The sequence below is a fragment of the Natrix helvetica genome, assembly GCF_964273705.1.
Source record: "Natrix helvetica genome assembly, chromosome: 3".
In the NCBI taxonomy this organism is placed as follows: Eukaryota; Metazoa; Chordata; class Lepidosauria; order Squamata; family Natricidae; genus Natrix; species Natrix helvetica.
The window spans coordinates 94,770,324-94,783,201 of NC_138549.1; the positions used below are offsets into that span (position 1 = coordinate 94,770,324).

The window sequence follows — 12,878 nt, forward strand, 5'->3', positions numbered from 1 at the left end:
CTATGAGAGGATTAAAAAAAATAGTGCTGAAGGATATGTGTTTTGGTTTTTGTGTGTATGCCTGTATGGAAAGAATTAAAGCAAAATATTTCACATCAGGGATCTAAGAAGCAAAAGCTCATAGTCAAAGTTGGAAAGTCCTCAGAGATCTGGAATAGTAAGTTCTACAACAAACCCCAAAATACTATTTATTAGCATATGCTGTCCAAATGTTTTTGCTCTGTATTGCCAAAATAGCCTAATCCCTGCTGTTTTCATTCAGAACACTGGAATACCACAAGCTATCATATCCCTTGGTAAAATAGGACTGAAAAATGAGGATGTTAAAAAACTCTTGTTTCAATACTTGGTTGGCCATTTGAAGGTTCTGAAATGACAAAATTATCATTCCATTACACTCAAGTTCAAAAGAGAGAGAACACACAAGCACTTGGTATCATTTATCTATTTAATGTACCACGCTAGCCCAAATCAAATATTATTTTATATATGACTGTTGCAGACAACAAACCAGTTCCATAACCGTAAAGCCTACAAACTTGAAATTTGGCACATATGTTCCTTTTGGCTTCTAGGTGCTTGCTAAAGAAGGATTTGTCAAAATGACCATCAAATCATTAATATTTCTTATACAGTAATTAATATTCTCTGATGCTAAAGAGTTCTACTCCCCCTCTCCACCAGCAAAGAATTCTGTTCCAACTGCCAGTTGCCTTATATTAACATGCTCTGATGCTAAGGAGTTAGACATTCTACTCCCCCTCCCCACCTGAAAAGAACTCTGTTAGCTCAATTCAAACTAACAGATGTTTCACTCCTTCACTCAGGAGCAGTCTGGTTCTCTTTACAGTACTAATTGTCGGTACCTCACTAAAATGTCTACACCTTCCACTTATGGAACTGCTTCTGGACTCAAGGCGGGGGGAACAATATTCCTTTATGTGTTTCAATCACCGATCACCACTGAGCCAACGGATTGAACCGTAGTGAACTGGATTTCCCCTGCATTGCCCAATCACATAGTTTTGTCGTGAAGTACGGGTATCCAGCTAGTATATATATAATCAATGAAACCAATAAAAGATGGCAAGCAGAAGAGTCCAGTTGAATGAAGCAAGGGGTCTCACTTGTCCTCACAAAAAGCCTGTGTGAAGATCCAAATGTCCGTGATTCTTCTAAACAGCACCAGAATGGAGGGCATCCCAAGTTTGGGCTGGCAGGTGCCACTCTGAGGTCTGAATAGATGGAAATTATTTAATCAAAGGAAAGCAGAGCATGCCAACCCTGCAAGTTTGAAAGGGTGAACAGATACTATCGACTATCAAGTAACCAGACCTACTAATTTTTATATATAATAGTGTAGGGTTGCTTTCAATAAGAAACGAAGAAAAAAAACCAAGAGTTGCACTGTCTTGCAGGAACTGAAAACCAGGGTCAAAATATAAAAGTTGCCAAAGCCATTTTAAGACTAATTCAAGGATCAGCTGAATCTATTCATATTTGGAGTTGGTTGGTTGGTTTTAATCGACAATTTTGGCTGGTGAAGTTCTAGTGCTTTTCATGCCAAGAACTCAGTCCACCATGACACACACCAAACAGCCTTCTTAAATTCATCATGTGAGGCTAGAATGCCATCAAGGAAATGCTCAATATTTCCAACTTTACCTTGCTTCACTTTTTGGGAACAGCCACCATCAATAAGGTCAATCATAGATAACAAAATAAAGGCAGAAAAAAATATGTGGGATGAGCTACAGAAAAACCTTTTGCTTATGAAAGAGGAAAATTCTAATCCAATTAAGAGTTCAATTTAGAAGGGCGGCAGTTACTTCTAAACTGGATTTGGGCTTGACTTACTATTATTTTCAATAATAATTGAAATATAAGTGACCATAGTTACATTGGTTAACCTTTTACATTCAACTAGCCTTAATATAAGAGATTATCAATACAGGCTACCCACATTGCATCATGTTGCCGGGACACCCAAAATTACTGAACTCATTTAATAATCAGGGTTACCAACTGATGTAGTTTATGCCATTGGGTATAATTTAGATGGTTAGAATTTGCACACAACACTCTTCAAACAGAACATAAAAGACCTGTTCTGGCATTTCATTTAATTAGAATCTTGGATCCCCACTGCAAGAATGTGTATATATAGAGTTTATTAATGCCTTAAATCAAACTATTATTCAGATTTGCATAATGAAGTCTACAACAGCCTTATTTAGTGATGAGAAAGCAACCTCCACAAAAATTTTAAATGTTAAAAATCCAGACCTAAATTCATACCCAATGTAATTCAATTCCTACTACTTAGAGTTGGCAGTTAAATACTGCTTATGGACAGAAACAACCTATTTTTACTTTATATGCCTCCAAAAATCTACACCATTACTGAACTATTGTAAATTTGGTATTCATTCTAGATGACAACATGTCTTTCAAAGAAGAAAAAGAATGCAAAAATAAAATTATATCACTGGACGGTTGATCTCATAGTGATTTGGTCCATGGTGCAGCTGTTAGAATGCATTATTGAAGGCCAACTCTGCCCCATAGGCAGGAGTTTCATCCTGACTAACTAAAGAGTGACTCAGCCTTCCATCCATTCGAGGTCGATAAAATGAGGATCCAGATTGTTGGGGGCAATATGCTGACTCTATACACCTGCTAAGAGAGTGCTGTAAAGCACTATGAAGCGATATATACATCTAGGTATTATTGCTTTTGCTATTCCACACATAAGTATCAAGCAAGTAAGACATTAAAAAAATCAGCAAACTATGTCAAAGAACACTCTATTCATGTTTACTTCAGCATCTGTATAATAACGTACTGAAATAAATGAATAAAAACTGTGGTTTCCCTTCTGCAAGAAACTTTAAACATAAACCTTTCAATAATGATTGCCAATCAAAGCCAAAGCTTGCTATTGAATCATTTTTAAAGTATTGATTGACCACACATTTTTCTTTCCCATAATCAATGTAATTACAATTACATTCCAGCAAGACTCTTATAATCTATTCATTTATAGATAATATGTGAAATCAAAGAAAGAAATGAGAGATAGGATAACAAAAGATAATTCATTTTAATATGTTTTACTTATTATCATTTTAATATGATAATACATTTGAATACTTCAATAATATGTTTCAATCGTTAACATATTAACGGGGAAGACATACTGAACTTTTCTCAACTATCAAGTTAGAATTAATAAAAGTTGGTATCATTTACATATTTTAGACTGCAACTCTCACATTTCTATGACAATGATGATGCTAATTCAGATAGATGGCTATTTAGAATCATAACCTCTAAACAGCTTGTTCTAATTAAAATTGGATATTGGATTTTTTTGAGAAAATATGATTAAAACTCCAATTTGCCCATTACATTTGATAATGAAATAAGTTAAACTGATTAAAATTTGACATAATTTTTTTTCTAATATCACCTTGCAGGATAATGAGGCACACCAACAAGAACATTGTTCAAGATAGTTATCCACATTGTTACTGTGGAGGTGGTAGCGGAAACTTAGCTGGGGGAATCCTTCCATCGTATCTTTAGTAATATTATATCATACTGGAACTGAAGGAATGTGAGTACAATGGGTGATACCTAAATTTGATTAAATAAATAAATGAAGTTCACTTTAGGTGCTCTGTCTTCCTGGTTCAGTATCCTCAACACTCTAAATTACCGAGATACATTCCTAGGGATTTTGAATTCTTCTTCTTGTGCCACATCCGTCATCGGATGTTGGCGATCATGTTGCCAATCCTATTTTTGTCAACAGCCGTATGAAAAAGTGCTGCTGAGTTTTGTCCAAACCAGTCCCTTAGATTTTGAAGCCATGATGTTCTTCTACTGCCTGGACCTCTTTTGCCTTCAATTTTTCCTTGGAGGATTAAGTGAACTATGCCATATTTTTCTGGTGTCGCGTCACATCACAGGAATTTTGAATAGCAACTTCCATTTACCTTATTTACATCTGGATCACCCTGATACAGTTTACAGGACTTGCAGGACTGATATTCGTTGTAGAAGACAAATTTGTTGCAGAAACTCACACTGCACTACAAAAACTGTAGTTTAAAAAAATCCAGGCTTATACTTGGCTGAGAATACTGTTTTTGTAGGATGCAAAAGACATTAGGAGGGGGAAAAAAGCTTTTAAAGATCTTCTGTTCAATAAACCTGAGCTGTAATAAGATACAAAAATAGATCTTACATTTTCATATGTCAGCTCTTATTACGCCTCTTTGCACAAGTCCTGCATGTGTCAATATACCTTGTCTCAAAAAAGGCCTTTCTGATCTATTTTTAAAAAGCGGAATTGGTCAGGAGTTCATGCAATGCTTCTTGACCTAATGTCATTTTTATGGTTTTTTTTAAACCATTTACTCAATACATTTAAAATCTACACTCACCACTTCCTAATATTCCAACAGTAATCAACATTACTCCTTAGTGTATGATTTTTAAAAAATCCAAAAGTATAAATAGCAATAGCATTTAAATTTATACACCACCCCATAGTACTTTACAGCACACTCTGGGCGGTATACAATGTAAGCATATTGCTCCCAACAATTTACAGACCCCAGAAGGAAAGACTGAGTCATCTCATGTCCTGTCAATATCAAACAGATTATGTTAAACATAAAATCTGCACGTTGTACGGCTATATAACTGCAACACTCTTTCCTAGATGGCTTCTGTCACCTTTAAAGCCTTACAGGGCATGAGACCAGGTTACTTTTAGGACTATCCCTTCTGGATGATTTCTGCCTATTCCAACAGATCTGATAAAGTGAGCATTTTCTGGGTACCCTTGGTGGAAGTATCATTTGGTGGGACCTGAAGAGCATGCCTTGTCTGCCAGGGTGCCTGCGGTATAAGAATAGCCTACATAGATCTGAATAGTTCTAACTATACTGGCCTTTTTAAAGCTATTTATGTCTGACTTTTATCCAAAACATTGGGTCCAGGATATTAAAGATGGAACTCTGGCATGGATATATAAATAAGGTAAATGTAAAGGTTCCCCTTGCACATATGTGCTAGTCATTCCCGACTCTAGGGAGCGGTGCTCATCTTTGTTTTGTTTCAAAGCCGAAAAGCCAGCACTGTCCGAAGTGGTGTCCATGGTCATGACTAAATGCTGAAGAGGCACAGAACACTGTTACCTTTCCACCAAAGGTGGTTCCTATTTTTCTACTTGCATTTTTACGTGCTTTCGAACTGCTAGGTTGACAGAAGCTGGGACAAGTAACAGGAACTTACTCCATTATGCGGCGCTAGATATTCGAACCGCCAAACTGCTGACTTTTCTGATTGACAAGCTCAGCATATTAGCCATCGAGCCACCGGGTGCCTCAAATATATATATATAAATAGTCCTTAGTTAATTACTGTAATTAAAAGTCTATTGCTAGGTAACATGGCACACTTAGTTGCCGACAATATCATGTGTGGTTAAGCGCAATGTCAATGCGACCTCTACTAGCAACTTACTGCTTGTTTCTGCATTCACTTTGCTTATTGGAAGTCAGCTATGAAGGTTGCAAATGGCGATCAAGTGACTGAGGAATGCTGCAGCTTTTGGAATTGTCCGCTGGTTGACAAATGCCTAAATTGTCAGGACGGTCCTAACTGTTCGAAGTTACGATGGTGCTGCGCAAGGAGACTTATAATCAGCCATAATCTGAAGCCCGCTCACAAGTTCCAACCACTTGTTCACCACCATCATAACTTTGAACATTCACTGAACAAGTGGTTGGTAAGCGAAAACTATCTGTACTGTATAACCGGTGATTTGGATAGATGGAAGGGAATACAAATTGGATAAACTAAATAAAGAAAACATGAATAGAGTTTCACCAGGTAATAAATTAATGCTCAGGACTTTAGTTTACTCTAGTCCTTTGAAATATACTATATGAATATCTGAATGGGACATTAGAACAATTCTTGGTGAACAGAATGTTTTGATGAAGGTCAAAATCTGAAGTAGAAGTTGATACTACCTTTCCACTATGCTTTCCACCATCTAAGTGTCTCACAATTTCATCCTTCTTCAAAAGTAATGTTGTATCCAGGTTTGCAAGCCCTCCAAACTTCTGAAACATGCCATAGAATAAGTGACAACTAAACTTTCAAAGTACATGCAAAGATTTGTGCATACCTGTTATAAAAACTCCCATGCCACTATTTCAAAACACATATGCAACATTATTTTCCTCTGGGAAGCAGTGTGCAAATTCTCCTTTTAAAAGGTTATCTGTATGAGTCACACATTGTTTCTTGCCTTTTCTAAGAACATTGACTAACATAGTTTTTAAAAATGTTACTTTACCTTGTCTGAAGGGTTTCAAGCAGTTTTCAAAAAACAAAACAAAAGCATATAACAAAATTAATAGCAAATGGTACGAACCTAGCTTCTTCTAGCACAATTTCACTATTTTTCACCAGAGCTTCCCACAGTAGAAAGAGCAACATTAATCATCTCTTTCCACCTGAAAATCTATGTCTCCTTGAAGTGAATTGAAGAACTGTACCTACTAAAATCTACTCAGTTAAAATTAAAGGTTGGCATTCTACTGCAGAATAATTACATCCCTTTATTTCAGTCTGTCCATATAGTGTTATAGATATAGTGCTTTAAGGCAGAAAGTTAAACTGTAGTTTAGTGAGATATGAATTAGGATATCTGTCACTATTATAAGGTTTTCTCTTTTCCAATTTTTGCTGCACTGTTTCATGTAGACAGACAAGCAGGAGTAGTGTTACACTATTAGTGTGAAGCTACTTCATCTTGATAGTTTTGTTTTGTTTTACCAAATCTTGGATGAGATAGAAACATTCCAGAATATCATTTTCAAGGACCCAGAAAGGAGGCCTTTTCAGTCTCAGCACCTGCCATTGGAATATAACATACAGTGAGATGCTAAAACTTGCAAGGGGCGATTGTTAACATTTCAGAAATTTCATGAGCTAGTTGAGAATTGAGCCGAATCGCTAGTCCTAGTCTACTAATCTGTTGTTCAGCGGCTAATATAGTATGGCGGCAGCAATGGAGCCAAGCAAAGCTGCTTCTTAAACATTTACCATTGCACCGCTGACCATTACCCGGAGATGGGATTGTCTACTGGCTTCCAAAAGGCTTATGTATAATGTAATTACTATAATACAGCATATGCACTCATAAATGGGCATAATATAACGTTTGTAAGTACTTGTTGCAGCAGAAATTGAGTTTTTGCAAATTCTGGTAAATGGTAAATGTTATTTTATCTCAATTTCAAAATTAATTTTAAACAGGTCTTTTCAGCTGTGTGAATAATACAGTAAATGTTAGGTTCACTTTTGAGTATATATAAATTCATAAATATATATGAATCTTGTTATTACATCCAGCATTGAACCATGTCTTCCTTAATTACTTTTGTGCAATAAACTATCAATAATTTTTGATCTAGTCCTTGCATAAATATTATGCGATCTATTTTTCAAACAGAGATACATTAAATAACCAACAATTATTAAGTCTTTCTTATTTGTTTTGCAATGTTCTTTTCCAATTAAGAATCTAATTAAATTTGCAGCAATTAAAATGAAAGAAAAAATGCTATTGTATGGAAACAGAAGTAAAATCAGACACAGCCCAGATATCTGTTATTTTAATTTATTTGAGAAGCACGATTTATCTTTTTCATTAATCAATTTAATTGTAAAATTTAGAAACCACCCGTCACTGAAAAAACAACTGTGATAATTTAAGGAAGTATTTTTTACGAGCGCCGGACAAGAACCTGGGCCTCCTGGTCTGGTGGGGAAAACATGTTGTGGGTGCCCCCAATGAAAATATGTCCCTTTACAGAACCAAGGAAATGCACCTTCTTTGTTGTAGCACTTGCCTTTGTAACACTGTGACTCTGAAGATCAGACTGGTCCCAACATGCCAATTCTTCAGAAAAATTCAAAAACTTGGGCGGATTCTAAGGCATGAGGATAAGTCAACAGATTAGTTGAACTCTATGAGATGTTATTTGATTGTAGATTGGATTCTACCTTGTTTGTCATTATAAAAGTTAAATATTGCAGTTTTGCTATTTATTTTCTATTTTTCTTTTCTATATTATTGGCTTCGTACTGACATTGCACTAAGATGGGCCGCCATGTAAATCGAATAAATAAAAATAAGGTGGATATGCATTATGCATTTATTATGTTATGATATATTATTATAGTTTATGTGTTATTGTATTTTAGATTCAGATTCTGCATTCATTCAGGATATCAGATAAGTATACACATTATTCCTTCCCTCTTCTTCTTTCCCACAATCACCATTTTGAGAGTATGTAGGACTGAGTGAGTGAATGGTCCAAATGGTTCAAAAGGATGAAACTATATAGGTAGCCAACCAGATTTAACTTAGTAAGAAGTTTGAACCCAGTGATCAGTTTGGATAGCCCTCAAAATTTTGCCATCATTTGTAGCCATGCCTAAAGGTTAGGGCTACAGTTCCCATGTCTGATCTGAAACTAAGACAACAGCTATCCAACTTGGAACTTTCAAGATGTTTTGGTTTTTTTCACCAAATTGTTTAGAAAACTGGCCATGCAGTCTGGAATGTTTGAGAACCCTAAACTCCCTACATCAACAGAGTATCAAACTGGAGAAAGTGCAAGTTTGGCTCAGATGCTGCTGTCAAATCTTCCCTGCAGATATGAAAGACACAATTACACAATATCTGAAAGGAGGTTACCAGCTTGTTTCAGAAAGCTAGATACTTCAGTTATTCTGTTATGGTTTTAGAAAAAAATAATTTCACATTCTCCTTCAGCAGAAACTTACTAGTAAAGATTCATAAACAAAATCATTTTTGGAGTAGTTATTGATATGTAGATATACAAACCATGTTACTAATTCTTATCAAATATATTGACATGAGAAACATAGTTATTAGCGATGGGAGCACAGTAGTCATTAAGTATATTGGAGAATGTGTTCATGTAGAAAAGTATAGACTACTACTGCTGTGAATAAACAAATACTGCAAAGAATACAACATTAGGAAATCAGGGTATATGTTAGTGATATTCAATATGAGATTTTATTTCCTTGTTCTAGGGGACAGCTACTTATAACTTTTAAAACTTTTAAAAAATTAGAACTCTCTCAAACGCTAAAATTGTTCCACATTAATAGGACCTTATTTAGTGAACATGAAACAAATGATGCTTTCAGAATAATTGCATTTGATTGTTTACAGGAACAATATGTGAGGTTTTTTTATGTAAAGAGCAAAAGGAGAAGCAGCAGCATTCATTCAGTAATATTTATACCATATCAGCATATATATGTGTAGTTACTATGATTCTACTAAGAATACCTATGTATAAAAAAGGGATAAAAAGAAGAAAGAAGAAAAAGAAGAATATGACACAGCCCGTTATTAAGATACATATGTGCATGTTATTTCATGTCATTTTGATGTCACTAAAAGAAAGAAGAATGAAGGAATAAGAATATTTCAGAGAAGCACCTGCTATTCCTTGGGATCCTTCCTGAAAAGAAGACATGTATTATAAAAGAAATAAGAAAAGCACATAAAGAACATATTTTTTTGAAAATTCATTTTAAAAAAGTTCTGTCATATTTATGATAGAATATGGTAGCCCACTTCTGGAAATTCCATATATTCAAAGTGTCCTCAATTAGACAATTCCGTGGATCACATCCATTATAGTTTCTAATTCCTGCATCCCCAATGCACTTCCTGAAGTCAGCTAGTACTTGACAAGATTTTACACTTTGCTTTCTTCTTCCTTAACAATTTTACTTGCAATTTTAGCTTCTTTCTTTTTCTAAGACTCATTGTAGTTTTTGGTTTCCTTTAGTGAGGATGTGGTTTTAATCTTAACAATGACGAAAAGAATATATTGTGTAATAATTATTTTTAATTGTTAGCTCATCCAAAGTTAATGGAAAAGTTTGGGGAGCAGCAGGGGGAGAAAAGAAAGCAAAGTTATTTGCAAATTTACTGTGAATAACAAATAAAAATTTAAATTATCAGAATCTTCAGTCAGATTTTTTTTCATTAGCAATTTATAACATTATCCAATCATCGCTATGTCAAAAGAAGTGTAGTAAGTACAGTTGTTTTAACCACTTTAGTGATGACCTGATAAAAGTTATAAATGCAATATATAAGGCAATAGTATGGAAATGATTAGTGTTTCATAGATAATGCCCCCCTCAAAACTGTTTTGATTTTTTTTAACAAAATAGAACAAAGCCAATTTTATCTTAGTTACATGGAAAACAATCAAATTCAGCAAATTATTGAATAAATGCATATTAACAAAAACATTTGTTTTAAATTAAAAATTGTATTACATTTTAGGCAATTTTCCCCATACAAGTTTAAGGATTTAAATCACACTGCACTCCTTGGGAGTGACTTTTGAGATGTCATGCATAAGCTTACTCTGCATAAAACATTTGCATAAAATATTCACTGTCATTTCTCCCCCCCCCCTTTTTTTTTTAAGGACAACACAAATTATTGCAGGTGTATTATTTCTTTAGATGTACTTACAGAAAAAATAATGAAATGGATACTAGTTATTTTTGAGAAAAGGCCACTCAATAAAAATCATATACTACAAATTAGTACTTACATAGGGAATGAAATTATGAAACAACTAATTATTTTGTTCATTCTAAGCATTTGTTTCTTAGAAATTAAGTTCTGATTCATCTCTAAATATACAAGAGTCATTTGCATAACTCTTGATTCTAAAATCACAGTAGGATCATTCTTTGTTTCAAAGACAAATTTTATATAAACATATCTGCCTGAAATATAAATTAACTAATTTTATAAAACACAATGTTTCATATTAGCCTTCAAATTATATTAATTTGAAAAATGAAGTAAACATAAATTAAAAAGAAGACTACATATTTCTATATTAAAAACCATTAAACGATTAACTTGGTTTTTTAAAAGAAATGCATTTATGAATTTCATAACTGTGAAAACGCAGGAAAAATTAATTCAGTGAAAATAGAAAATATTTCTGTCTTTGAGTTAACCTGGGTATTGAATTTCACTTTCAGAAACAGAAGCAACGCTGTATTCAAGTGCAATGAAAATAGTATACTTTCTGAATGTCACAGTGGAAATAATGCAAAACCAATAAATCACAGAGAACCTATATACATTGCCTAAAAAATTTAAAAAAAAAACAGTCATGTAAGGTCTATGTTAAAGTAAAACAATAGCCAGTTTTTTTCCGAGTATAAAATATTAGTCATCATTTTAAACATCTTATTCATCTAGAAAATGTTATAATCCATAATATAGTGCCATAATACTAACCTGATTGGAAATATCACATTCTTGACATAATGTTAAAAAAAAAAGTGCTGTTAACAAAATATCTTGCTGGGTGAAAGAGAAATTTGAATTCTATGCTGCTGACAAGTTAAAATCAAATTGTTCCATCTACAGGTAACATTTCAAAGGTTCCACGGCTTTGATGTAGAATCTGCAGCAGGGTTTTTCATTCCTCAACCAATCACTCTTGTCACTTACATTCCATTTGCCAAATAGTAAAGATTTTATTAGTCATACTCATGGCATGCTTCCAAAGGCAGAGAAGAAACTCCCAAAGAAAACAAAGAACAAAAATCACTCCTCTATACATAATAAGCAGAAACGCTTTCCCATCGTGATTCGCTGGTAGAGCCTCATCATTTAAAATGAGCATGGCCAGCAAAAGGGCTACAGCGCAGGCTCATGACTGAATTTATGATCTCACTGAACAGGAAAATGCTACACACACACACACACACACACAGAGAGAGAGCTTTACAAACACAAGCACACACAAGCACACACAAGCACACATTTAGCACACAGTCCAGTTCATCAACTGCAAATCACACAACATTTTTTTTAAAAAAAAGCAATGTAAGGAAACATTGTTTGTCAATCTATTTATTGCACGGGGATCATATGTGCATCAATTGAAGAAAGTAGTTGCAAATTTTAAAATTGCAACGAAGCATTCTTTTGTTTTCCTCTTACACTTCAGTTGCAAAGTTTGGAAACAGGATTCTAATGGTTTCAAAGGAGCACATGTTGAATCTAAACAAAAGATACAGGGAGGGGGGGGGAGGAGAGAGAGGGAGGAATGACTATAAAAAAAAATAATCCCACAGCACACGATTTTAATCTGGATTCTCCTTCTTAATATTTTTTCCTTAACATGTTTAGGAAAATGTGTGATCTTAATGTTTTATAGTCTTATTCCCTGGGATGAAGCCACACAATGGGACTTCTTTTTCGGAGTAAGTATCTGTATTATCAGGCTACAGGAGTTATAGCAGTGATACCCCTTCCCAATAGAGAGCTCTATAAAAAGCCCTCTTTCAGAGAAGTAATTATATCTCTAAAATCCAATAATCTTTATTTAAATAGCTTTACTACCTCCAAATGGAATTCTTTTTTTTTTTCAAAGTAGCATTTGTTAATATCAACAGTCTGAAACCTTAAACTGCTCCAAAAATTGTAGTGTGTGTACAGGCACCCTATTAATTACTGACAACAGGTGCAAAAGATAAGAGTTAACAATCAGAACGATCTGAAAATATTACAGACATTACTGCCCTCAATGTAAAAAAAAAAATACAATTATAATGAACAGAAGTGAATGTGTATGATAAAAAAGCAAGGTTTTTGTTTTCCTCTCAGGATTCCAGAAAACTTAGGTGAATAAGGGAAAAAATAGGTTGGCATGTTCTAATTTTCATACATTCAAAAGGCTTTCCAAAGAAGA

The 12,878-nt window shown here is 34.3% G+C and overlaps 1 protein-coding gene across 17 annotated transcripts in view; it reads right to left on the minus strand.

The window, feature by feature from the left end:
• Positions 1-12,878, minus strand: part of ADGRL2 (adhesion G protein-coupled receptor L2) — a 265,400-nt gene that overhangs the window by 192,416 nt on the left and 60,106 nt on the right. The window contains exon 1 of one of the 17 annotated variants that reach the window (XM_081946477.1): positions 11,417-11,668. The exons of the other annotated variants lie outside the window; for them this stretch is intronic. The gene's annotated coding sequence lies outside the window, so the exon portion shown is untranslated. Of the gene's footprint in view, positions 1-11,416; positions 11,669-12,878 lie in introns of those variants that run through there. 17 annotated transcript variants of the gene reach the window in all.